The sequence below is a fragment of the Stenella coeruleoalba genome (genome assembly GCF_951394435.1).
Source record: "Stenella coeruleoalba genome assembly, chromosome: 15".
NCBI classification, from domain to species: domain Eukaryota; kingdom Metazoa; phylum Chordata; class Mammalia; order Artiodactyla; family Delphinidae; genus Stenella; species Stenella coeruleoalba.
In genome coordinates this window covers 5,422,775-5,433,458 of record NC_137161.1, presented here as the reverse complement: position 1 = coordinate 5,433,458, position 10,684 = coordinate 5,422,775, and positions in this window count along the sequence as shown.

Here is a 10,684-nt window from a genome sequence, read left to right as displayed (position 1 = left end):
AAGGGAGGAGCTCAGGAACAAGTATAGCCATGGAAAGGGCCCCGGAGACTTGACTCAAAGCTGTCCTTGCAGAGCAAGCAGGAAAAATCCTGATGCCCAGTCCACACGCAGACCACTTAAACCCCAATCTCGGGAGGCAGGGCCGAGAGTCCCAGGTGATTTCATTCCAACCAAAGGGGGAGTGTTGGACAACTCAATAAAAACAGGAAGCCACGATGATGCTTTTGTTCCTTTTTTCATGTAAAACCAAAGAAACGTGTATCTCTATGTAAACTGACAGTCTTAATGTTAAATGCGAAGTAATTGGAGGTGTTGAGGGAGATTGTGGGGCGCCCTCCGGGCTCTTGCTGAGCCCCTGCGGGAGGCTGGGAGGCGCCGTGCCTGGACCAGCCACTAGATGGCGCCCGCTCACCAGCCTGCGTCCCGGCTTCCCTCGACCGGTCCCTCTGATTTAGGGGGGCCTCTCACCCCGTCCCCCACCCTAGAAAAACCCAAACTCCATCTGGCTGTACCCCAGCTTCTCCCCATTCCCCATGCCTCTCCTACACAGGCTCCTTGGCTCCTTCCCTGCGTGCTGCTGACCCCTTAGTATGGACACCCCGACCTAGGCCTTGACTAGGGTGCCTGGCGGGCTTGCAGGTCCGGCTGAGGAACTCAAGCTTGATTTGAGGGTCAACTTTGCTTCTGGCCCGTGTCTGTCTGGACATGTTTGGATGGCCCTTTCCGGTGCCCCTGTGTCTCCATCACCCCCTCCCTACCTGTGTGTCACTACCTCCCTGAGCCTTGGTTTCTTTAATTATAAAACAAAGATAATAGATAAGAAAAAGCATGTTTACCTGACCTTTAGTTGGTGTTCACAAAATTTGCATCATTTAGAAAATGTGATGTGGTGGAGCTCCATAACTCCATAATATAACTTCTAGACATTAGGGGGGGAAAAAAAAGCAAGAGAGAAAGAGAAAGAAAAAACAATTTAATGTGGGTGGGCTCCATCTTCCATAGCATTTTGTGGCAATTTGGAATTCATGGAAGCCATGTACCTGCTGTGAGCATCTCACCACACTGAGTGGGGCTCTCGCTTTTAAAGTTTTAATTAGCTTGCATTTCCTCTTCTCAATTTAAGAGACTTTCCAGGTAATTTTGACCATGAGGTTTGTCTTCAACTGCAATATCAGTGGCTTAAACGATACAGAAACTTGTGTCTCTCTCCTACAACAGTCTGGTAGGCAGTCCAGGTGTGGTGTGGCACACCATAGTGTCGAGACCCAGGCCCCTTCTATCTTGTTGCTCTGCCATATGTGGCCTTATGTTCTAAGACGGCTGCTCAAGCTCCAGCCATCACAACTGCATTACTTACAGCAGGAAGGAGGCAAGGGAAGAAGAGTAGGTACCGCTCCTTTAAGAATACTCACAAGTTGCACAGACATTCCCCTGACATCCGTCAGTCCCATGGCCCAGCAAGGGAGACTAGGAAAGATCGTTATTCTGGGCCACCAGGCACCTAGCTAAAATTAAGGGATCGACTAACTTCCAAATAGGTGACAACAGATATCAGAGGATACTTAGCTGTCCCTGCCATTGCAAGGCTCTGTTTTCCCCCCAAGAAAGGAACGAGGAAACCTCCTCTATGCCTTGAAGTATATCTGTTCTCCAGAGCTTATGTATTGAGCAGGTCCGAGGCTGAGTTCAAAGGTAGTTCCCACACTCTCAGAGACTCCCGTCCAGCATGCAAGACAAAAGGGGAGAGGAAGGGAGACAGGGACTCTGGTGACCCCCGACTCTGCCTGGGAAGGACCTCAAAGCCCACAGGAGTTCCAAGATGGCGCTACTGCCTGCTGGGGCCCAGATCCCTTTTTGTCTTGGAAAGCACACTCCTTTTTCATGGCTTGTGTTTTTCTGGAAACTATTAGAACTCTCCGCCCAAACCAGATGATAATTACATGTTACTGATCTCTAGTCTTTAAATTTCTCTCTCTCTCTCTTTTAAAAGAGAGATATTTTTACTGCACATTGTGTTGGCAAAACCCAGTCTCCTTTCTACCCGGCAGCCTGGATGTTACGATCAGGGTTCCTCTGTGAATTCACCTCGGGGGGAGGGAGTGGAAAGGTCTGAAGGCACCAAGCGGGGACAATAATGTGTCTTTGGCCAGGGGCAAAGGGCAGAGAGCCAGAGGTGGCCAGAGACAGGGACTGCACGAGATCACAAGAGCTACCAGCGGAGGGCAAGGGGCAAAGACCCAACCAGGGGCTGCAGCGGGCAGCGGGTTCTCAGTGCAGCCCCCCAAGGCATCTGCCTGGGCTCCATTCACTGACCTTCAAGGCAGAGCTCAGTGAGCCTCCTTGGGTCATCACGTCGGAGAGACCTGGGGTTCTGATCCCCGGGCCCCGATCTCGTACCTCTGCGCCTGGAGCCGGTCACTACCCTTTCTGAGCCTCCATTTCTCCTTTTGTAAAAGGGGATCACAGCAGCCCCACCCTGGGCTTGTGGCAAAGCTAATCCGAGATCTTGCTCCGGAAGGTCCCAGCAGAGCACCGCGCACGTAGCATGTGCTCAATAAACAGGAGCTATTGTATCTTCATGGTATGACCCACCTGTCCCTCTCTGAGTGACAAGCAGTCCCATTTACTCATCTGGTCTTGCACCAACTCATTCCTTGTGCCTCCTTTATCCCAGGTGAAGTGCTGGAGCCAGTGGGGGGCGGGGTGGGGTGAGGGCGCTGCAGGGAGAAAGCCCCGACCCCCTCCTAGTTCCTGGCTCTACTTCCCACGTCGGCTGCAGAAAAGGCCACACTACCCAATCGAGGGATTGACGGGTGACTCAGGCCAAGTCCTGGGTCCCCTCCCCCAACTCCCAGCAGTGCTGGCTGGTAAAGGGGAGCTGGGCAGGGGTCACAGGAGTCAGGGAGCTGGCCAGGGGCCAGGGCATTGAAGGCCGTGATTGAAACTTGTGATCTTCCCTCGGGGCAACGGAAGAGTTCCTGGAAGATTTTCACCCAAGGTGGGCTGGGGATTGGGAGAGACCGCCAGGGGTGCCAGAGAGCGTTGGCAGGAGGTTGACGGGGGAGAGGGGCTGTGGCCACAAGGAGGTTGTGTGGAGTCCAGGGGAGGGACCTGTGGCCAGCATCAGGCTGCTTTCACACCCTTCCTTCCCCCACTAACTCTTTTTAGAAGTCCTTCCCCACATCCCCCAAAATAGATAGAAATGAATTCACAACTAACTTTTATTTTTATAATCAAAAGATTTTTTGATAATGCTGCTTCCAAAATTCTTTGCCTACAAGAAATTCATTTAATTACAATTGGCCACAATTCCTCCACCGAGGGTCCAGTATTCTTGGGAATTCTTGCACAATGAAGAGAGCTCACCTATAAATTTGTTTCAAATATAATGAAAAATATAACGAAGAATTTTTGACGACCAAATGGAACAGCTAATGAACTTGACATAATGTTATGTCTTCTAGATGTTTAATTAAACATGTATTGATTCTGATTTTGCCAGGTTTTTCCCCCATATTTTGGAGTTCATTTTCAAAAGCTCTCGAAGCATCTGTAGGCCTGAGGTGCTAAGACTTCTACACCTAGAAGATAAAACGGGGAAAGGCAGAGAGACAGATCGCGAGGGCCAGGATTCCTGGTCTTTTGGGGATCGTGGCCCAAGGTGAGTTGTGGCCAGGGTATTGTCAAGTATGGGGTAGAAGATGGGGCACCAGCAGAATACTTTTATGAGTTAATTCGTAACTTCTTTTAGTTTTAAATGGGTAACGTACTCTAAAATTTGACCCGAAGATGTTTCTTAAAAGACTCATCAACTGGATAGCAACTGATTTATTTAGAGCTTACTATTTCCAGTGCTTTACATTCTTTTATTCAATTCTTCCAGCAATCCGACAAGTAATAGTAAATCTGCATTTTAATATTAAATCTGATAAGAAAACTGAGGTACAGAAAGATTACTAAGTAACCTGGGCAAGATCACGTGGCCAGTGGGTGAAATTGATGGAGTTGAGACCCAGGCTATCGAGCTCTAGAAGCCAAGCTCTTCGCAATTATTTCTATTGTTATGAACAGGTACGTGTCATCCTGCCACAGGATAAGGAGCAATGCTTTCTATGCTGGACAGCTTAGTGCTGCCTGCTGTGACTTATCAGATCTAGCAGGAAAAAGGTTGGTATTTTATTCTTTTTTCTAAAGTTTCTTCGACTGAGTGTGCCTGTCTCAGTCAGCTTAGCTGCCATAACAAAATACCATAGGCCAAGCGGCTTAAACAACAAATATGTATCTCTCAGTTCTGGAGGCTGGAAGTTCAAGGTCATTGGAAGATTTGGTGTCTGGTGAGATCTACCTCCTGGTTCTTAGATAACCGTCTTCTCTCTGTGTCCTCAGATGGTGGGGGTGAGGGGGAGTGAGCTGTCTCCTGACTCTTATAAGGGCACTAATCCCATCATGGGGGATCCACTCTCATGACCTCATTTAATCCTAATCACCTCCCAAAGGCCCCACCTCCTAACACTGTCTCATGGTGGGGTAGGGTTTCAACACTGAATTTGCTGGCGGGGGGACCCAAATATTCAGTTCCTAACAGTGTCCCTATGAGCACAGCCCTGTCCTAAGTCCTCGGAGACACAGAAACCTAAGTTAGTAGAAAAGAGTCCAATGTTTAAAATTTTTGTTCTCATTAACAATTTTTATATTGATTGATTGAAATGATATTTTGGCTATATTGGGTTAAAAACAAGACTTGGTGACTGTATGTCCACACCTGAGCGGACACACAGGACCCCCTCCATACCTTCCTCACAGGGAGCTCTTCTCTCTAAGGTGCTCTGATCTCTCGCTGTACCCACCACCACTTTAGAGTTTGTAGTCTGAGGCTGGGTGCCCCAGAAGCACACTCTGAGGCACAGAGTTGAGTGCAAGGAGTTATTTAGGAGGTGATGCTAGGAAACCCTGGGAAGGTGGTGGGGACCTGGGACAGGGGAAGGATGGGCTAATCGAGGGCTTCGCCGTCAAGCAAGCCCCCTGGGGGCACCTGGGGTTCAGTGCCACAGGGAGCGCTAGGAATGCTGGGAGCATGGGGAACATCTTCTCAGGGCTCCCCACCGAGGTTGAGGGAGCTGGGGTGCTTACCCTCCACTCCCATCCCTGAAGGAGGCTGCTCCCAACTGTGTCAGCCTGCCTGGCCAGCCTGTCTGGCCTGCAGCATGGTGGGCAGCTGGACCCACATGAAAGAAATGGAGAAGGCCAAGGAGGTATGATGGGGTTACTGATGGCTTTTGCTGCAGTTCTCTGCACAAGTAACTCCTCTTGGCACTGAGGCCCCAAGGGTTAACTAGCTGGAGAGGGACAAGGGGTGGATTTGAATCCAGATCAAATGATCACAGAGCTGGGCCCTGAGTCCATCCTTTGCAGCTTCCCCTGCATTTGCCCACAACTGTAAAGAGCAGGCAGAAGTCTAACTCCATGAATTTTAAAAATTCATTTTTACGTTTGCTCACTCAATCAAGTTAGATGCTTTTAAAGGCAAATTTAATTATTTTGAGCTCAATAAAAGCCTTTTAATAAGCTGAACAGCATGGTTTCAGTGTTTTGCTTCCAGGGTTATCAGTCACGGCAAGGAGGGGCCACAAAGGAGAGGGGAGAGTGGGGGTGGGGGCGTGGGGCAGCGGGGAGGGGCAGATCATGCCAGCCCACACACACGGGCATGAACACACACATACTCACACACGCACACGCATGGGTGGATATTTATTTTAAACTTTTATTTGCACATTTAAACCCATCATTTATTCCAAATCGTTTAATTGTGAAGCTTTTATAATATTTTGTTTTATTTTTAGAAACAGTTCTTTTACTTCGAGACAACTGTACAACGTGTTAAAGAAAATGCGATGCTGATTTGGCACAGACTTCCTGTGTGTTCTGTCTCCCCCGTTTGGCTCACACATCCTTCCTCACGCTGAACGTTCCATCTATGCCCGCGACTGAGACAGGAAGCCAGACACACATGCTGAAATAATTTCAACAAATATCAACTTTAAACCAACTTGAAGTAGTCAAAATGGCAGGGCTGGTTCAGGCACCGCGGCCTTCCCCAGCTCGGTGCAAAGGAGGCAGCACAGGCTACACATGGCAAAAGTGTTGCTGTGTTTATAGAAAGTTTTCTGTTTTCATTATTAAGGCCTTTACTTGTCCAGTGTAATGACACCTGCTGCTTTTGGCTGTCCAGCACCCAGCCCCCTTCTTCTGGCACGATCACTCCAATTTTCCTTTGGTGAGCCACCTCACCCCCTTCTCAATCCACATGGATGGGAGGAAGCTGACCCCACCTCTAGGTCCAGAGCAGGGCATGAGACTCAAACCAGGCCAACCAGAGCACTCTCTTCTTTTGGCTGTAGTGATTGGCTCAGGGATGGGCACATGACCTGAGCCAGCCAATGGGATTCTATTCTGGGACTCGTGATAGAAGATTGAGAGCTAATTTCTTCCCACTTGACTTAGAGCTGTCAGGAAATGCACCTGGAGAAAAGGTGGTGGGAGAGGAGGATCTACTTGAAAGGGAAATTGGTAGAGGTGGCAGTTTGATGGAGACAGACACCTTCCTAACATCATGGTGTGCACATCTGGACCTGGAGGGCATGTGATCTAGCCCAGCTCCCAACCAGTTGCAAGAGTCAGTGATTCCCTCTTCTGCTGAATTCAGTCTCAGTTGTTTTGGGTCATTTATTATATAAAGAATTAACAAGAACATACACTTTTATCAGACAGAAGACTAAAATATTGGATGAATTGATTCAAGGCTACTTGGTGGACATCTAGGAATGGAAAGCATTTTTGAGGGAGGATAGAGAGGGAGAGAATCCTTTTGCCATATGCTTGGCATGTGACCTCTGCTTTTTCACCCTCAGTTTGAACCACTGTATTCTGTAAAAACATTAATATTAGGAGCTTCTTTCTTTTATCCTGATGAAATAATAATAATGAATAATATCACCTGTGTACTGAGACGTATGCCTGAGCTGTTCATCACAAGATAGTTTATAAACGTGAAGGAATTATAAACAACCTAGATGTCCAACCAAAGGGGACTAGTTAAGTACATTAGGAAATCTGTACAATAGAATTCTCTGAAACTATGAAAAAATGCCATATAGAACTGTATTTATGGATAAAGAAAAGTGTTTATAGTATATTAAGGAAAGATGTTTATAAAGCTAGAGGATGATTCCATTTTTAAACATATGTGATTACCTATAACATAGAAAAATGCCTAGAGAGAGTATGGATTATCTCTTAGCAATACATAGGTGATTTGTTTTCTATATTTTCTACAATATAATTTGTATTCTATAATTTTCTACATTTTCTACAATAAATGTGGATTACCTGTGTATCTTGTCTGCTGGGGCTGCCATAACAAAATACCACAGAAGACGGGGGGCTGGGGGCTTAAAGAACAGAAACTAATTTTGTCACAGTTCTGGAGGCTGGAAGTCTGAGATCAGTATACCAACCTGGTTGGGTTCTGGTGGGAACTCTCTTCTTGACTTACACATGGCTGATTTCCAACTGTGTCCTCTGATGGTTGAGAGAGAGAAAGAGAGAGAGAAAGAGGGAGAGAGAGCATGGGGTGGGGGCTTGGGAGAGTTCTCTGGTATCTCTTCTTCTAAGGGCACTAATCCCATCATGGGGGCCCCACCCTCATGATCTCACCTAAACCTAATTACCTCTCAAAGGTTCCATCTCCAAATACCAACACATTGGGGGTTAGAGATTCAACACATGAATTTGGGGGACGCAATTCAGTCCATAGCACAGTGTAATAAAAAATAATATCAAAACTCAGTTCTTTATATTGAATGGGACTTTGCGTGCAATGAACAATATCCACATAGTCACAACAATGTAAACGGCATTTACTGAATTTCAGTTTTAGGATCAACTCACAGATAAAGCACAGAGGACTGAATTATGCTATGGGCAGAATAGAAATGTCACTCATCTTGATAAGTTGGAAGTAAAAATGGAGAGAACACAGGTAGAAAGGAAGTGAAAGGAGTTTGGGAAGAGGGGGTGAGCTGAAGACCAGCCAGGCCAGGGGTACAGTCTCCTCAACTTGCCGGGTGGGGAGTCCAGAAACACTGTCCTCATAGAAGGAACACAAAACAGAGGTGTAGATAACAGTACTTGAAGTCATAAAGACAATCATAAAAGGAACCCAAGTAAGAACATTTCTTTATTGGGAAGTAGGGAGGCGTGTCAATGTGCTAAATATTTGTCTGTCGAAGGAGGAAGTCAGTAAGTAACGTCTTGACTTTGGGAAACCGCAAGCTAGAGGTAGAAGATTATTGTTTTGGAGATGAAGTAGTCATTCTCAGAAGGAAGAGGTATAAGAACGGTTGTTGCCTCCAAGAACTGGGCTGTGGGTTTGGAAAAGATGGGGCAGGAGGCTGTTGCTTTGGACCTGCTGTTTTACTTTGATAAGAATGTAAAATATACACAATAAAAAAACAAAAAACAAAAAAACAACCACATCCCTGCCTGTTACAGACTATAAGGGACAGTGTCCTGCTGATCTCAGTGGGCCTCTCAGCAAGAACCATGGGGCAGGACTCACCTCCCAGGCCTGTTTCCCGGAAGAAAACAGGACTCAGGTTGGTAAAACAATCCATGTTTGCAGGACCTTGAAGGGAGGGGAGGTGGAACAGGTGAAGCCCAGGGGAGTTTTTCAGGACAGTGAATCTCTTGTGTATGATACTGCAATGGTGGATACATGACACTATGCATTTGTCAAAACTTTACAACACAAGGGATGAACCTTGGTGTATGTAAATTAAAAAACATTTAGGAGGTCAGAGGATCCCTGGATGGAAGGCAGAATGTGACAAGACACTAACTGTCTTACAAACATGTGTCACTGCCTCAGGGAAAGGGGTTGGGGGAAAGGGTGCTGACCTAAGTATCTTTGGAAATGTATGACCCTTGATATGATGTGATGAGAAGGGCACATTGCCTCTGGGTTCTTCCTCCCCAAAACCCGTCACCCCAGTCTAAACTATGAGAAAAACCTCAGACATATTCCAATACAGGGACATCCTACAAAATAAATACCTGACCAGGACTCCCAACTCTCAAGGTCATCACAAACAAGGAAAGTCTGAGGAACTGTCAGAGCCCAGAGAAGCCTCAGGAGTTGTGATGACTAAATGTCATGTGGTGTCCTAGGTGGGGTCCTGGACCAGGAAAAGGATGTTAGGGAAAAGCTAAGGAAATCTGAATAAAGTTTAGACTTTAGTTAATGATAATATATCAATATTGATTAATTAATTGTAACAAATATATCACACTGGTATAAGATGTTAATAATGGGTGAAACTGGGTGTATGGAAAGCCCACTATTTTCTCACTTTTTCCATAAACATAAAAGTGTTCTAAAATTAAGCTTATTTTTTAAGGTTTATTTTTTTCTAAAAAAGATACAAAGAAGAATGGGATTCTTTTCTATCTTTGGTTGTGATGCCTGGAGCTGCAGCAGCCATCTTGTAGCCACGTGGGGTTCTAAAGCAGAGATCAGAAAACTTTTCTGTAATGGGCCAAATGTAAATATTTTAGGCGTTGTGGACCATTTGGTCTCTGTCGCAACTAAACTTTATCGTTATTGCACAAAAGCAGCCATAGATGATGTGTAACTAAGCTGCTGGGGCTCTGTGCCAATAAAACTTTATTTACAAAACCAGACAGCTGGGGATTTGGTCCACGGGTCATAGGAGAGTAGAGAAGGCACTGGCTCTGGGTGATGGGGATGGTGGGTGATGGGGGAGACCAGTTGGCCTGTTGATTTTTAGGTAACTGCTGAGGTCCTGGCCTCACAAAGAGCTACCTAAGGCTGCCCCCCGCTACTCCATCGCAATGTCAGACCTGCGGGAGGCCAGTCAGGGGCTCTTCCCATCACCTGCAGCACACACCAGCCTGGAGGCTGCGGAGGGAGGACGGGGTCTTTCCTGTCATCCTGTGTCCCTGGCACGGGCGTACAGAGGATGTGAAATACCTGCTTATCAGATAGGCTCTAAAGGAAACTTACGCCCTTCTCTTGGTCGCATGATTATCTTCCTGGTGTTTCTAACCGCGCTGGGCTTCTCCGTGCCCCCACTCCCACCCAGCCAGGGGCTCAGCCTCCCCTCCCGGGCATGGTTTTGCCAGGCTGCGCAGGTGCCCTGTCGAGTGCCCTCGCGGCCTCTGCTCACGCAAGCGCCTGGTTCGGTCTCTGCTGTCCTCGTCTTCCTTCCTCACATCCTTGAGCTCCAAATCCAGCCTTCACAGACCTCTCCCAGCTCCTGACAGCACACTCTCCTTGCCCTCACCATACTGGGCTGTGGTCCCAGGCTGCGAGTCTGTCTCTAGAACCAGAAGGTGAGTTCTTTGAGGTCAGGGTTGGGTCTGATGCGCCAGCATCCCTCAGCAGGGCTCAGAAAACGTGGGGGGAGTGAGTGCAAAGTGAGGCCTCCCGAAAGGAGATGCCACCTTCACTCAGAATTTGGCGTTGTGCTTGGAGCCTAGTAGATGCTCAGTGAGTATTAGCCGTAGCGACGTCAGTTGTTAGCCTGGACCCACATGGCGACTTCTGCTCGAGCTAAACTCAAAGTGGGGCAGGGGTGTCAGCTCTTTGGTTAGAACCGCAACTCCC